Source organism: Aulonocara stuartgranti (assembly GCF_965226115.1).
Source record: "Aulonocara stuartgranti genome assembly, chromosome: 14".
Classification (NCBI taxonomy): domain Eukaryota; kingdom Metazoa; phylum Chordata; class Actinopteri; order Cichliformes; family Cichlidae; genus Aulonocara; species Aulonocara stuartgranti.
Window position 1 is genome coordinate 30,106,803 of NC_138950.1, and position 17,488 is coordinate 30,124,290.

Genomic DNA, 17,488 nt, shown 5'->3' on the forward strand with positions numbered 1-17,488 from the left:
GTGCTGAAAGTCACTCCCCTTCAATCACTCTTAAAGAATTAATTTAAAATCCTAACTAAGAAAAAATAACAACAAAAAAATGTTTCATTGTCCAAAAATGAACTAGAAGGGCCTAGCTGCTACTACATTTATATCACAGAAATTTTGAGTAAGATCACTGAGCTGTTATCTTTTTTCCTCCTTTTTTTGTTCTGATATTTGTATCTGCTCGTGTCTTTTGTTGGAGATAATGGTCCAAATTGTAAACCCCCCCCCCCCCCCCAAAAAAAAAAAAAAAACGAGCAGAACAGCAGAACTGAATGTCAACCCTGCAAAGTTATCAGACAAAAAATTTCTGATAGAATAATTTCTGCTTGTTGTACATGTCATTATATAAGCTGTCAGTCTACAAACTGGCACAAGTTTGCCTGCCAAAAGTTTTTACAGTCATGCATACACATAAACTGCATTATTATGAAATGCAGGATATAAGCACAACACTAACCAAATGGTACTTTTGCTTCAATATTATGTATACTTTTAAGGGGAAAGAAAGATGAATTGCTTCCAAAATCAAAAGTTTAAACAGCACCTACTGTGAGTTTTTTGTTGTTTAAAAGACCAACATCCAGAAGTGGGCTAAAATCACACAGTGTCTATTCGCAGCTTTATTAGCATAGCTGAATAATCTTGAAACTAATTTAAACTCACACTGCTGGTGCGGGTTATACTAAGGACGACCACGGCCATCTTACCAGACTTTGCATTAATGATCCAAAACAGACTGGTGCAAACTAGTTTTCCTGTGCTCATTAACATGTAATAAGCTCACTGTGAGCTTATTACTTTGCTTTTAAGTTATCTAATATTCAGAGAGATAGAGATATGAGTGATGACCCACTTTCAACAGCCACATCAACTTTGTTATAATGCCAATGCTTTGAAATGGGAAAAGTGTGAATTTCAAATAGGACTTTCATCATCCTATAATCTTTTGTTATGCATTCCTTATCATAATTTTAAGAGTCGAAGATAAAACATTACTCGTGATGCCCTATTTCAAGTTATTATTCAAGCACAGCTGTGAACCAGGCTAGATAAATTCCATTAATCTTTCCACCTGGACTTGAACTCAAATCTATTAAATGTACACACAGACACACAATTGTCATTTATCTTTTCTACTGTCCTGTATGGAAGACTTAGTGTTTTGATAGTTTTACGACTGCACCTTGCCTTGTGAAAAGTGGATTTTGAGTGTTATTCCTGCCAAATGTACATGAAAGGTTTTTATTTTAAGATAGCATTCTTAACTCAAGTAAATAGATTTGTAGATAGAGTCGAGAAGTATAACCTAAAAGTTTGTGAAGTTGAAAAGCTGATTGAGCTTCTTACCTTGAACTGATGCAACAATTCATCGCTTGTTTCGCAAAATATACAAAAAAAGTTATTTTATTGTAATAAAAAATAAGAATTAAAAAAAAAAGTACTTAATGGCAAAAGGGAAGTGAGAGTAACTCAAATGCATATGAAAAATAATACTACATGTGATATTCAGTAAGTGACAAAGATGGTGGTTTCGTCTGTTTCCTGCAGGTAGCAGCCATTATCTAAAGCTGCATGAATGAGAACTTCCAGATGGGTGCTTCTTCATTTAGCTCCTTTTGTGGAGTCAGAGTGATGAGCATGTGCCAAAAACTGACTGGGATGAGCGGGGGTAGCAGCCAGTGTCATTAAAGCCATCTGGCATCCACCATTGTTCAACCACCCTTTCCTTTCTAAAAGACTTTATGTCTGTAAATACAGAATGTTATTCCTGCCCCTCGCCCACTAATATGCCACCTTTAGACTTGATGGCGACCCCACTAAAGAAAATATATATATAGATCACTCTTTGGAGATGCAGGAAATGCAATTAATTTTATAAATTGCACATTGCATTCAGTCATATCGAAATTTATTGTAACAGCAAGACAATAAATTTGAAAGGATCCTGTTATACATCAAGTTAATGAGACAACCTGAATCTAAATCAGTCCTGTGTGTCTTCTCAGCTGGTTTACAACACAAAAAGGTTGCATTATTAGAAAGACTGTTGCTCTGATTGCCAGTGAAATCTGAATTCACTAGTTTCATATTTCAGTCTATTTCTCAGCCGTTGTTGTCGTGTTTGCTGTTGAAATATTTCTTCTGATAAAAATAATGTCAGGGAACAATCCACTTCGATGATAACATTCTTTTTCAAAACAGTTAAGGTGATAATCCCATTGACGGTAGAAGAGTAAAGCCTATTCCTTTCAGCAGGACATCTCCCCAGTTCACTGCAGGCTCATCTCTGTTTTAGAAGATGACTGCTGAGCTGCAGCCTCATGGGTCTTGACTTTACATCTTAAGCATATTTTGATAAATTTATAGAAAAGAGTTAATTTTGTTAGCGATTCCACTTACTTACTGTCACTAAGACAGCACATACAATCACCTGTGAGTGATTTAAATGCCCCACTTTTATGACAAAAGCCATAGACATACATCAATCCTGGAACAAGTCAAGGGTTTCTCATCATTTCTGAAGCCTTGGGTCTTTAGACACAGCATGGCCAGCTATGAAGCAGAGATGGCTGTCTGGCCAAACTGAGCAACTCAAAAGCGATGTTATTTGTCCGTGAGATGGGCTGAAACTTACTCTATAATAGAGCTTCAGAAGTGCTCTGCAGAGACAGATTTCTCAGCAGCACCTACTATCACAGCACATCAGTGGTTGTGTTAGAGCAGCTGAAAAGCCACTCTGAGTAAAAAGCATAGCACCACCTGAGTGGAGGTTGTCTGATGGCATGTTACAGAATCTAATACACGAGGAAAACCATTTCCTGATCTGCTGGAACTTGATCACTTTAGACACAACTGCAGACATTGCTCATCATGCCAGAACCTTCTTGCTGTGATGCAACAGTAAATGGTAAAGGGACTGGTATATATTAGAGATGGCACGATACCACTTTTTTATGTCCGATACCGATATCATAAATTTGGATATCGTCCGATATCGATATGAATCCGATATAGTGTTTTTTAATCAATAAAACTGTTTTTTTGTATATCTTGCTGCATTTTGTATAAGTTCAAACTCAAGTTTTAAAAAAATAAAACACTAAAGCTAAAAAAAAAATTAAAAAAAATACACTGCACCCAAAATATTTCATAGTTCAGCAATACTGGTCAATCTAATAAACTTAAACCTACTCCATCCTCAAGCAACCTAACTAATAGGGCTGCAAACTCCCAGCAAAAAAAAAGGGAACCACCCACCACCTCATGATGCTTAATCAACATAATCAACTTTAATTTAATGCAGTGTGAAAAAAAAATGCGCAGAAATCAATTATTTTTCAAGAATAATTAAATAGATTCAACATCTTTCTTCAGCAGAATTGCAGACTGCACAGATGGTACCTTCCCAAAGGAAAAAGTACTAGCTTATGTCGCGGTTCGAATTTTGAGGAAGAGACATACGACTGGAAGTCCATAGTGGGTCAACACATTATTTTATTAAAACACACAATACAGTGTGGGAAGAAACTTGCAACAACAATCTTCCTCGAGCAGACCGCTCCCCATCCTTATATTACCCTGATGACGTCACACAGTTAGATCTTACTGGAAATGATAACAGTTCCCCACACTCAAAAAGTTCTCCTTATATAGACATCAGATGCTACTTTAGAGACAAACAAGTGTGTGATATGTTGTGCAGTTTTGTGAGACTGTGTGTCCAACAGAGAGGCTGTCCTAAAACGACCTCCCTGTTCTTAATAAATGTGTGTGTGAACGTGCGTGTTTTCCATGACTCTCTATGTGCATGTTGGCGTAGACCTGAATATGTGTGCAAGTGAATGTAGAAGGCCCTACTGGACCCACAGCTTCGAGAGGTGTGAATACAATGATGTGTATACCATTTGCAACAGCTTAAGCAGATAGAAAGAATGATACAGAACAACAATAGACTGATTAAAGCGATGATAAACTGATACAGACTAATGAAGTAATGATGAAATAATGACAGTGCATGTAAATGATAACAAAGTGACCGTAAAATAACATGTTTTTCTTGACACTTACTAGAGTATATTAGACTTAATAGTTACTATATACAGTAATGGACTATACATTTTACATCAAATTAGAACTTTGGGTGTAAGATTCAGATAATTATTTATTAAAAGCAAGACATTTTAAATGAGAATAAGAAAGAAAAGTATGTCTTTGTGCCCCCTTTTCCCTGTTCATGCCCTATCAGCCCCCCTGGCTAAACTTTGCTAGATCCGCCCCTGCACAGTTACCAGCCGTCAGCTACGTAGAAAAAGATCCTGGTGTAGAAAGTAATATTAAATAAATTCTAACAACAGCTTATCAAGCTTAAACGTGCTGCTGTTGTTCAGCCGCTGGTTTCCTCTTTCTGGCGCGAAGTGGGCCAAAAACAAACAAGAGAGACGGACTCGTGACAGAAAAGCCGATCAGCTGATCATTGATCAGTTTCACGTTTGAAGTAGCAGCAGGAGAGGGAGGGAGAGAGAGAGGCAGTCACTCCATATATTGGTTGTTAAGCTTAACGCGGGAATGCTTTACAAACATTCAGAGATGAACTTACACGCTTGCTTTACTTCTCTGGGATAACTTTCTCGGAGTTGAAATGCCGGTTTGGTAGAGAGGCTCCAAATACTCAACCAGACCGCACAGGTCTCGCACGCCACACCCGCTCTGTCACATGATGCATACTGCTCCAACGTGCTATGGTTATGAGCAGAGTTACGCCATGTCGCAAGTTTTGTGAGGTACTTTTTTGATATTTAATGGATCGGATTACATTTCTTATTTCTCTCCGATATCCGATCCAGTAATTTATGTCAGTATTGGACCGATACGTAATATCGGATCGGTCCATCTCTAGTATATATGGAACCTCTCTATTCAGTTGAGCACTCAAAGTGCAGTACTAATAACTGCTCTACTACACTGTACCACCCCTGGTACCAAAGTGGTTTCTACAAAGTGGTTTCTACAAAGTGGTGAATTAAGCTTTTTTTGTGGATTTCATTCTTATTTCCGCTTTAAAAACACGCCAGAAAATAGCGTATTTTTAGTGGTGGTGATCAGACAAAGGAGTTATTGATTCCAGACTTTTGGTAAAAAGGGCAATCTCTTTTTTAAGGATATATTAAATGAGCAGAATACTATCCTATTCCACTGTTCAGTTGTATTTTTTATATAAAGGTGCTGTTTTTATTCATAAACTCCCAAATGACTCAAACCTTACTTTTTCATATTCAACAAGCTGTAAGCAACTGGCTGAGGATCTAAAAATGAATTTACCTTACAGGCTTTGAAAAGCTATCAAAGCATTTTCAATGTGTGAAGTGTTAGAAAAAAGGAGAGAATGAAAAGAAAATTCTGTTGGGCATAAAGTCGAAGCTACGTGGAAAGGATCTACTGGGAGGCAAAGCTGGAGTTGTAATACAGCACTTTACTGTGTATCATTGACACATAAACAGGATCTACATGTAAGAGCACCTGGATAAGTGGTGCAGCTGTAACTGATGGAAAAAAAGGAAAAAAAACCCTCTTCCCTACTGTGAAGCATCTATGTAGAAATATTCTGCTTTGTGTAGCTGCTAGTGGTGCAAAAAAAAAAAAAAAATACAGGTACGCTTTTCATAAAAATCACAATTTTATGGATGAAAATGTTGTGCAGTCATTTCAGGAACCTAAATTCAGTAGAATGTGACTCAAAAACCCAAACCTGAAAGAGTACTATGTGGCTGTAGTATGTAAAGCTGAAACTTTGGAGGCTGAAGCACTTGAACTGGTTTCACAATTGACCACAGGTGAAACTGTGAGACAGCTGGAAAGTATCTCATTGTTTTATGTCACCTGAAAGGAAGATTAAACATTAAAAATGTCATCACAAATATAAGAAAGTTAGCGGCAAGAAAAAAAAAAGTTCTCATATTCAAACTTTTGGTACATTATTACATTTTAAATATAATTATAATATGTCATTATTGCAATGACTCGGTTTAAAAACAGCTCAAAAGAAGAGGGTTGTACGTTATAGCCTAAAAATTCCGGATGCTCCTGTCCACCACACACTGTAAATTTGTTGAAAGGTTTCCTGTGTATTACTTCTAATGTCTTTTTCTTTTTGTTGCTAATATATATTTTTTATTTTATAACACTTTGGTATTATTAATATTAGTTAATATTAATTATTTCTAGCTAGCAAGGTAGCTTCGCTAACTAGCATACTTCTTTTCTAAAGTTTAAGTGAAGCCAGTACAAGCTTGTATTCTGAATATTTTCAAGTTCATTTGATATGACTATCTATGTGTATCTATGTATCTATGATATGTTTCGACTTTTTCGCCATTAATAAACTAGTGAAAAATGTCCATGCCTTCTTTCTGAAAATGCTATAAAACAATCAACTTGACCTGTCACTTTGATTATCACTTTGTTCCTAATAGAAGTTCTCCATACGTCAGGAAATTCCACATTATGAGTCTTGACCCTTTTGGCATTCATTGAAATAATATTAAATCAATATCAAAATTATTTTCATTGACTTAACGTTGAAATCTGACATTGATTTTAAATCACTTTTGCACCGTCGGTTAATATCGTAATAATGTTAGTGCTTGATATTGATTCTATGTTGTGTGCATTTTCAGATGAGCTTCTTATCGCCAGTCATGGAACTGCTACCATCACTTTGCAGAGTGAAAAATAGTTTATATTAAGTGAAATGATTACAACTGGACACTGTGATATCTGATATGATATCCCGATAAGGCTTTTAGAGAGCCAGCTGTCTGTTTGGAAGATATGATGGATAATGCAGGCTTTAGTGAAGTAATTGTCATCGGAAATGGCAGAGGGATAAATCAAACACATTCTCTGTAGTGACAGCCTATGACGCTGTCAGCAGAGCCACAGAATTCTGACAGTTACCTTCAACTGTGGAATGCGATTAAAGTTATTTTAACCAAAAAGTTTATGTAACTTAAAAAAATACTGTCAAAGAGTAATTAGGCATTTTTCTGTTGATTTTCATAAAAAAAGGTTTAATCTTTTTTCACCTTTCAGTGCTACAAATCTCTTATAAAAAATTAAAGGCTGATTTGATGAAAGATGAAAACATTTTTCCAGATAAATGACTTCAGATTGAGGACTCACTTTTCATTAGGATTTAAAGGCCTAAATGTCAGTTTTCAGGGAGAATAAATAAACAAATAATGAATAAAAATAGTTTCACATATTAACAACATATGGAAAAAACTGTGGAAAACCACTTTAACATCACTGTGTCAGGTAAACAGAGATTTTAGACAAAAGACCAGGTGAGACAGAGACAATATACACACAGGGGGTGATTAGGAGAGTGGAGGCAACAGAAACAAATTTGACATAAGGAGACAGTGGAAACAAAACTGAATATACTGAAAAGTACATAAGGACTATCAAAATAAGACAGGAACCACAGAGACAGAGACCCAACTTAAGACACATAAACTTGACCAAACATATGATAGACAGACATGATAGAGCCGAGAGAAATAGGGGGTGAGGGATAAAGGAAGTAAGAGAGACACACAGAGAAAAGACATGACAGGCTGGGGAGACCAAAGATAACAAACATAGAGACATGACAAACTTAACAGGGAAAGGACAAAAATATAGAGGTGAGTGTAAGACGGCAGAAAGGAAACTTTAAGGGGAACTAATAAACCTTAGACTTTTAATCTCTGTCTTTGTCCTGTCTTCCTCCCCTCACCCTAACCGCTCGTAGCAGATGGTGGCCCTCCCTCGGCAAATATTTCCTTGACCTTGTTTGTGTTGGGTCCCCACCCCGAAAAAAAGTTTGAATTAATAATGGGGTGAGGAGGCAGGAGATCAATGAATGTATGTATGGATGGATGAAAAATTATTAATAATGGGCTCCTACTGTTTATTGTATAAGTCAGCATCATCAGCTAATACTTTCATTTTGATGTATCTTTGGGTTTGACCTCAAACTTAGATATATTTCTGAAGCCAGAAAGGGGGAAAAAGATACAAAGCCTAAGGTGGCTGCATGGTGTGTGATGATATCTCCGCTTATTTATGAAGCAGTGTTACTATCAGCTCTTTAAGTCGAGTTACACTGCTTGGTGTTTGATTTTGGTTCCTTGTCTTTCTTCTTACGGCTTGTCTACATATCAAAGCTCTCACAAGAGCTTCCCCCATAGCTCTTATCTACATATTAGATGTGAACTTGTTTACTTAAAACTCATTTTTTGGTTTATTTCTTAAATGAAAACGTCTGATGAAAGGCAACCTAGATCAATTGTAATGAAACTTATAAAGAAAAGAAAGTCTGTTAGTCTTAGAAATTAGATTACCATCCAGCTGACCCCTTCTTTCTGTCCCACCCTACTGTACTATTTGTATTTTGCTATTTTTTCTCTACTGTTGATTAATGAAAAAGCGGTGAAACCAAGCTGATTAAAACTGTTTTTAAAAAGTATCAGTTAAACTTTACAAGCAACAAAATGTTGGAGATACCATATTAACATAACTGTGTTGTCCTTTATATTACTCTGAGAGTTAGTCCTCTCATGTCACTCTTCCATTGAAAGAGTCTGAGAGATGTTTTTTTTTCTGATACAGTGACAGGAGAGCAGATTAAACGATTCACTTTCTTTGCAAAAAAAGAAAAAAGTTTTATCACGTAAAGACAGCTGTGACCATTTTGGACAGGGCACTATCAAGCTGGTTGAAGTGTGAGCATTTTTTTTCTTCCTGATGATGATGGAGATTTAGTTTGCTTAAAGTCAGATTTAGATTTCAGTAATCTGCCTGATCATTAGATCTTCTTCATGTACTGACAGACCCTTGGGCACAGCAAAGGCAAAAGGTTGACTGCATGTTTGAGGTTTGTATGAAAGGGTTCTGCAGCTCTTGAAGTCTATATATATATATATATATATATATATATATATATATATGAAATACTCCTCTACTACAAGTTTGCAGTTTAGTTTTGAATTCAATTTTCTGATAGTTACATTACTTACTTTCAATTATTTTTTTGACTTTATAATTTTTAATATGAGAAAGATTTTCTACTAACTGACTCTGTGTGTGTGTGTGTGTGTGTGTGTGTGTGTGTGTGTGTGTGTGTGTGTGTGTGTGTGTGTGTGTGTGTGTGTGTGTGTGTGTGTGTGTGTGTATTAACTATTAAGACTATTCGGTTATAATATACACAAAGTTATGAGAGGTCTCTAGTGATCTGGTAAGTTTTACTGGAACGATCAGGTAGCAACATTGCAGCCATGTGTGATGTGTGGTATTGACTACTCCCATTATCTTGCTAATATTCTGCAGTTTATGATAAATTGTCTCGTGCTGTCCTCTCTGCACGGTTTGATTCTAGGTTAGAATAAATTGTCTGACTGATAGTCAAAGACTCTAGTGTAGTCGTCATCATGTAGTTAATGTTGCTACCCTCAGTAAATGCCATTTTGCCTTTGTGTGATACCAACTTTGAATACATTTTTTTGAGGGTAAAGGTTATAGCACTTCTGGTAACAATTACCGCACTAGTATTTTTTAACCTTTAAGCTATGCTCCACTTACATCACCATACCTGAACTATTAAACTGTGAAATGGTAGTTTGGTTTTACCTGGCCTTTGCTTGTAATCTGACAAATGACACAAATGAAACATACTGTATATGACACATATGTCTTTCTGATCCTCTGTGTACATTTGACCATAAAACGAAGTGATTAAGGACAGGAGAGAGAACAAATAGTCCTCTCAGTCACAAGTTCCAGATAGGCTATTATTATTCATGTCGAACACTAGTGGGTTTTTACAGCTATGCTTTTGTCTCCCTCTCTTTATCTGTTAAGTCTTTGTGGATCTAATGTCATTCTGACAAGTTTGACATTTCTTTCAATGAGCACTGTTACAGTTGGATTTTCACTCTTTCATACCAATTTTTAAAATAAAAAGTGTCTCTTGAGCGGTTAAAAAACATGCTCAGCTTCACAATTTGCTAAAAGATCTTATGTGCGGAAGAAAATAATAGAAGCTGTTTCAGTGTTCTACTTTATTAACTCTGCCTCACAGTGCCAACAAAATCTTGTCCTAATCTTCTGAGGAATTGTGGCAGCTAATGTCCTGTCAGTGCTCTAGGGTTTGTCATTGCTTCTGAAATTGTTCTCAGAACGTGGAAAATTATCTGGGGTTTTTGGTCCTCACTGAATGATTAACCTGCTTCACAGATTCACTAACTCTAACAAAGATTTAACTTTAACACTTGAAGAATATCCTGCTACTGTTGCAGCATTATTAACCTTTACATACCGTTGATACACTGTATTGCCAAAAATATTTGCTAATCTGTCTTCATGCACATATGAACTCGAGGACATCCCATTCTTAATCTATCCAATTTTTAATATGATGTCGGCTCAACCTTTGCAACTATAACAGCTGCAACTGTCCAAGGTTTCATAAGTGTGTTGTGTCTGGTTGAGGTCAGGGTTTTGCGCAGACTAGTCAAGTTCGTATTGTCTTTTGTACTGGTGTGCAGTCATATTGGAAGAGCGAGGAGCCATCTCAAAACTGTTCCCAGAAAGTTAGGAGAATGAAATTGTCCAAAGTGAGTTGGTATGGTGAAGCATTAAGATTTCCTTGGGCCGAGCCCAACTCCTGAAGAGCAACCCCACATCACGATCCCCCCTCTACCAAAGTTTACACTTGGCAGAATTCATACAGACAAGTACTGTTCTTTTGGCCATCGCCAAACCCAGACTAGTCCATTGACACGCTAGGCGCTGGTCTTGAGCTAATCTGAAGGCCATGTGACACTGGATAGAAAGAAAACCGAGTAGGATTAGGGAACTGTTAATTTATTAAACAACCATGGATTGTGCTTATTATTTTTAATCAAACTAGCAAAATAAAATATTCTCTAACCTTAACCCCAATTTAACATTAGTTAGCATGTAGAACTCAAAACACAAAAATTGTGTATTGCAGTGGTAGGAAACCTTACATGTGGAGGATTTACACTAAAATGGCAGTTTCCAGTGCTGGAAATACAGACAGTTCCTTTGACAGTGTCTATGTCTCACTTTAACTCTTTCACCATGATCCTATAGAAAATGCACACACATGGCTTGTACAAAATTTTCAAAAACCTCAATTTTCCTTGATTTGAGGTACACTGTAGGAACCAAACTCTATCTAAATAGATATGGAAAAAATCTGACCCAGAACAGCCTCATAACATGAAAATCTGCAGCACCAGTGCAATGATATATATATATATAATATGGGTCTCTTACTGGTGTCCACTGAGAAATAAACATTGATCTATTCAGACTCCATTTGTTAATATGACTAACCCTTCCTCTTCTCATCTCAAACCTGACCTTTGGGCAGCCACACTAATGCTGGGCTGGCAGGCAGTCATAGATCGGATCAGATCCATCATCCTCTGCACCTACAAGAGAAAGAAGATAATTAGTAAATAACCAAGGACACGGTGCAAAATGAGATTGAGCAGTTTTGCTTGATATGAGTTTAAATAACAGAACCTAGTTGTCAATGGTTGTTTTTCATTTTATACATTTCTTTTGATTAATTTTTCTTGCTTCCACTTGTTTGACAGAAGCACCTATGCCACTTAATTCTACTGAGTCATTTGGATTAGATGGTTGAATTCTTTGCAGTATTCTGCAGATACAGCCACTCTAAATTGGTCAGCCGGCTGGGAGTCCCCCCCTTCCTTCCTTTGGAGGGTATCTACTTTCCAGTATAAACACGCCCCTTTAACTCAATTGCAGTATCACCAAAAGTTGGCGCTTTCTTCAAAATAACGTTGACTTGGACAGTTAACTATAGATGATTTTCACAGAATTACTGTGGGGTCTTTATCTTATAATATTATATTATATTATATGATGCATAATATGTCGTCTTTGGAAATGTGGGGCAGGACTAAGCAAACAAACACAACCTCATGGTGCCTTCTGAAAATGGGACATTAGAAGATTACCAAAAACACAGTCTATACTAGTATGTGAATTACATATATTTAAGGTTTTCCTACTTGATATTCAGTTTTTGTTGCTTCTGTTCAATCATTCAATTTGTATCAAGGAGGAGAGAACCTGCTGTGACTGTTATCCGAAGATAAAAAAAAAAAAAAGTGAGTTTAGTGAACGCAGCTCTGAGCTGAAAACTGTTTCTGTGACTGTGTGGACCTAAATAAACTAAACAAGCATGTTCCGACTTATCAGGTCATTCAATTAAGTAGAAATGTCTTCTGCATATTTTTGAGTTAGACGCTGTTATAAATTCAGCATGATGTCAGTTTTTGATGTCAAGTTTGCAGATATATTAAAAACAGTTTTAGTAACATACTCTGGACTGCATACTTGTCAGAGTCTGGCAGAGGCAGACTGTACAGGGAGTGCAGAATTATTAGGCAAGTTGTATTTTTGAGGAATAATTTTATTATTGAACAACAACCATGTTCTCAATGAACCCAAAAAACTCATTAATATCAAAGCTGAATGTTTTTGGAAGTAGTTTTTAGTTTGTTTTTAGTTTTAGCTATTTTAGGGGGATATTTGTGTGTGCAGGTGACTATTACTGTGCATAATTATTAGGCAACTTAACAAAAAACAAATATATACCCATTTCAATTATTTATTTTTACCAGTGAAACCAATCTAACATCTCCACATTCACAAATATACATTTCTGACATTCAAAAACAAAACAAAAACAAATCAGCGACCAATATAGCCACCTTTCTTTGCAAGGACACTCAAAAGCCTGCCATCCATGGATTCTGTCAGTGTTTTGATCTGTTCACCATCAACATTGCGTGCAGCAGCAACCACAGCCTCCCAGACACTGTTCAGAGAGGTGTACTGTTTTCCCTCCTTGTAAATCTCACATTTGATGATGGACCACAGGTTCTCAATGGGGTTCAGATCAGGTGAACAAGGAGGCCATGTCATTAGTTTTTCTTCTTTTATACTCTTTCTTGCCAGCCACGCTGTGGAGTACTTGGACGCGTGTGATGGAGCATTGTCCTGCATGGAAATCATGTTTTTCTTGAAGGATGCAGACTTCTTCCTGTACCACTGCTTGAAGAAGGTGTCTTCCAGAAACTGGCAGTAGGACTGGGAGTTGAGCTTGACTCCATCCTCAACCCGAAAAGGCCCCACAAGCTCATCTTTGATGATACCAGCCCAAACCAGTACCTCCACCTTGCTGGCGTCTGAGTCGGACTGGAGCTCTCTGCCCTTTACCAATCCAGCCACGGGCCCATCCATCTGGCCCATCAAGACTCACTCTCATTTCATCAGTCCATAAAACCTTAGAAAAATAAGTCTTGAGATATTTCTTGGCCCAGTCTTGACGTTTCAGCTTGTGTGTCTTGTTCAGTGGTGGTCGTCTTTCAGCCTTTCTTACCTTGGCCATGTGTCTGAGTATTGCACACCTTGTGCTTTTGGGCACTCCAGTGATGTTGCAGCTCTGAAATATGGCCAAACTGGTGGCAAGTGGCATCTTGGCAGCTGCACGCTTGACTTTTCTCAGTTCATGGGCAGTTATTTTGCGCCTTGGTTTTTCCACACGCTTCTTGCGACCCTGTTGACTATTTTGAATGAAACGCTTGATTGTTCGATGATCACGCTTCAGAAGCTTTGCAATTTTGAGACTGCTGCATCCCTCTGCAAGATATCTCACTATTTTTGACTTTTCTGAGCCTGTCAAGTCCTTCTTTTGACCCATTTTGCCAAAGGAAAGGACGTTGCCTAATAATTATGCACACCTGATATAGGGTGTTGATGTCATTAGACCACACCCCTTCTCATTACAGAGATGCACATCACCTAATATGCTTAATTGGTAGTAGGCTTTCGAGCCTATACAGCTTGGAGTAAGACAACATGCATGAAGAGGATGATGTGGACAAAATACTCATTTGCCTAATAATTCTGCACTCCCTGTATGTATTGTGAAGAGTGGACCCAAAATGCAGACTCCAAGGAACAGGGAACAAAACTTGAATGTTAACAAAAAACGAGCCGTTTAATATGACTGGTAAAAAAAAGGTACAAACAAAGGGCAAGGCAAACGGAAGTAAAACTAACATTAACCTAAACTGGGAGAACTAAACAAACAACAAGAAAAACCTAGACATGAAACGTGGAAGCATGGCATGGGGAAACATGGCGTGGACAACAGACGACCTGACAATGACACACTGAAAACAGAGGACTTAAATACACAGAAGGTGATTAGGGGAAGTGGGAACACATGGAGGAACAGCTGAATGAGCCTAATGACAGGACAAGGGAAATGTCAAACTACATACAGAAAAATCCAAAGAAAATTATTGTTTTTATAACAGTGTTCTGTAAATACTTTCTGTCTGTGATTCGCAAAATATCATTTACACTTGTTAAAATCACAGCGATAGGATAGAGAGCATATTTGGACCAGGGTTTGGAAGTCATCGGCCTCCTATGGCAGGCTGATGAGCTGTTCTCACCTTATGTGTAACAAAAGAATCCGCTGTGATTACCTGTCTTGGCCTTTAAATTACTGCCGCGATTTATCAGAGATGTCCAGAGAGCAGAAGGGGAGTTAAAATAATGCATAATAAGTAATTTATGAAAGTCTATATATCTTTAAGGAAATTTTTGTTAAGACATCTACGCAATATATTTAATAAAATTGTCTTATTAAAGTGTTTGTTTATGTATTCATCATCAGGATTCAGATGATTTTTGCAGTTTCCCATAAATTTTGCAAAAAACAATATAGTAAATATATAAGATTTGATTTGTAAAGTCAATCACTGGGACCAGGTTGAACGCTAATTACTGTTAATTCTCAACTAAATGTAAGCAAATGGAGTTTTTGCACTTAAAACTATCGACTAACTAACTAAAGACTGCGGGTCGGACACTTATTTGTGGGACATACCTGTTGTTGAATTTGTAGCGTCTCTTTCACAGCGCAAAATATTTGAACAAGAGTATTAAAATGAATCACAAAAGTGATATACTAAGCAGCAGACTGAGTCCATTTGGGTCTTACCTCTGCCAGCCACACAGCCACTGTGACAGCTTTGAAAAATATGGAGTCAAATTTTGTACTGGTGGAGATTAAGATAACAGTTTTGATAGAATATTTTTTTGTTCCATCTAGATTTCACGTAAGTGTCAGATTCACTGTCACATCATTCTAGATGGGCGCTGCTCAATAAGTTTAATGATGCATGTCTTCATTTCACTGGTTATGGCCCTAACTCATGCTGGGAAACACAGAAGAGTGCTCTCAACCACATGCATGCCCATTTGTGGGGATATATTGAAAGGAGATATTTGATTTCCTAATAATTTAAGTTGGCATCAAAAATAACTCTGTATGTGCTTCTTTCGCCAGAGTCACAAATCTAGTTAACTGTTTAAGAACCAAGTCCGCCAGAACTTATATTATATTTTTACATGTTGTGGAGCCATTTTTGGGAGCATTTCAAGTTGATATACATCAATACAACCATTATAGCCCAAATTTTAATAATATGTATGCATTAAGTGCATAGTAATTACATAAATGGCAAAAAAGTGCAATAAACTACAAAATTTTTTTAAATTGTTTTTGTTTTTTTAACATATATTTCTAGTTAGAGAAATTTAAGAGGCTTATCCCTCAAAACTGTAAATACAAAAAAGTTGCACAAAATAGTTTCCCACCACAGGAAATTTATTTTAAGTGTCTTCATAGTTTTATATTTGAAATATACCAATTTTTATATACTGCAGGAAAAACGAAAATAAATATTATAATGCAAATTTGCAAAAAAACAGCATATGCATCAAAATAAACTATTTCCAGCAGTGCAATATGAGTCCTAAGCATCCCAGAAACGACACAGAAAGTCATAAAGTCAAACATAACTTAAAAAAAAAAAAACACTATAGGCTCATAAGGCCCTGATAGTAAAAAATGACATTTCCTCAAAATGACGTCACTTCCGGTTTCCGGCAGGTCATGGCGGACATGTGATAGTTGCTGATGAACATAGGAAGTGTTACAAACAGCTGATCGGATCGGCAAAGCGTGTTTCTGGAATATTATGTTTTTGTTGCTGCAAGTGCTTTTTATGCAGTTTTTGCAAAGCTATATGTGGAAGGAAACTGTGATCTAGGACAAGTTGATGGCATAAGATGTAAGTACAACTCCTCCTGTTTCATATGCGAAAATTATTGCGCTAGCTTACATGGTTGCAGTGCTACCGGGATTTAAAAATAGTTACGCAAAACGGAGCGTGCCCGCTCTGACCGGCTTTAAAGGGTTAAACTATCTTTGTGTCTGTATTAATACAGAGCCCATACATGTAAGAGCAATGTATATGAAAGTTTCTTAAAGACTGTATCCACCTGTCACAGAAACACTAAAGGAAAGTAAGATATATTTACCACTTGCCCCAACAAATGGAATTACAGCAATACTATAGATTGCTGCTAGCATTAGTCACTGGATACTTTCTTTGTATTGAGAATTATATTAAATAGACTCTGGGGGGAAGAGATCTCAGAGTCTCTAACTTCCTGTACAGACAGATATAACATATAGATTTTTAAAAATCACATAAAATGAGGTTTTAATAGGTTTACTGACAATAATATGTTCATAAGTTAAACAAAAGTGTTAGTAGTATCTAAGAATGTACATTAAATGTTATTTTTCAAATCCCGAGAATTAAAGTCTTCTCAGTCTTCTTATTGATTTCTGCAGCTGTGCCTCCATTTAATTCTTTTTTCCATTGCCAGCCTAGCTGGATGTCTGAAAAGAAAAAAGGAAATTAATATTTAAACGTATTTAAAAAAAGGGAAGAAACCAGTGTGGAAGCTGAATAAGCACTGCTTGATAGAAAATGACCATTAAATTAACATCATAGCATATGGGAAATTACTTAAAAAGAAATTACTGAAGATTGAAGTTTTTTTTCCCTCTGCAAAATGTGAGTCAAATGAGATGAGTGTCAATACTGACTCGACTGACAACCATTGGCCAGTAAAGTCCAGAACATCAGAATGATATTGGATAAAAATGTCCCAAAAGATTGTTTTTACGTACACGATTTGTTTGTCGCGCATCATTATGAAGCTACCAGTTGGTCATTTGCAGGCATTACACCTGTATATTACACACGTATATTACACCTGTGGTGTTCAGGTCAGGTGATAAGTCTGGTTTTGCATGTGTTCATGAGTGTTCTGATTTTCCCCTCCTGCTATTCCCACTCAAGTGTCCAACCATGATACCTTTCAAGCACGTACACCTGTCTGCTTCCACATTCCCACACATTTCACTGTCAGCCTTGAAGGAGCCATTCTATGTTTTGTCTCACACCATTTCAGCTCTAAATTG

General features: G+C 36.9%; 1 protein-coding gene across 1 annotated transcript in view; it reads left to right on the forward strand.

The window, feature by feature from the left end:
• Window positions 1-17,488, forward strand: part of LOC309688218 (uncharacterized protein) — a gene marked incomplete at its 5' end in the record, with an annotated part of 57,133 nt that overhangs the window by 11,195 nt on the left and 28,450 nt on the right. The window lies entirely within an intron of this gene.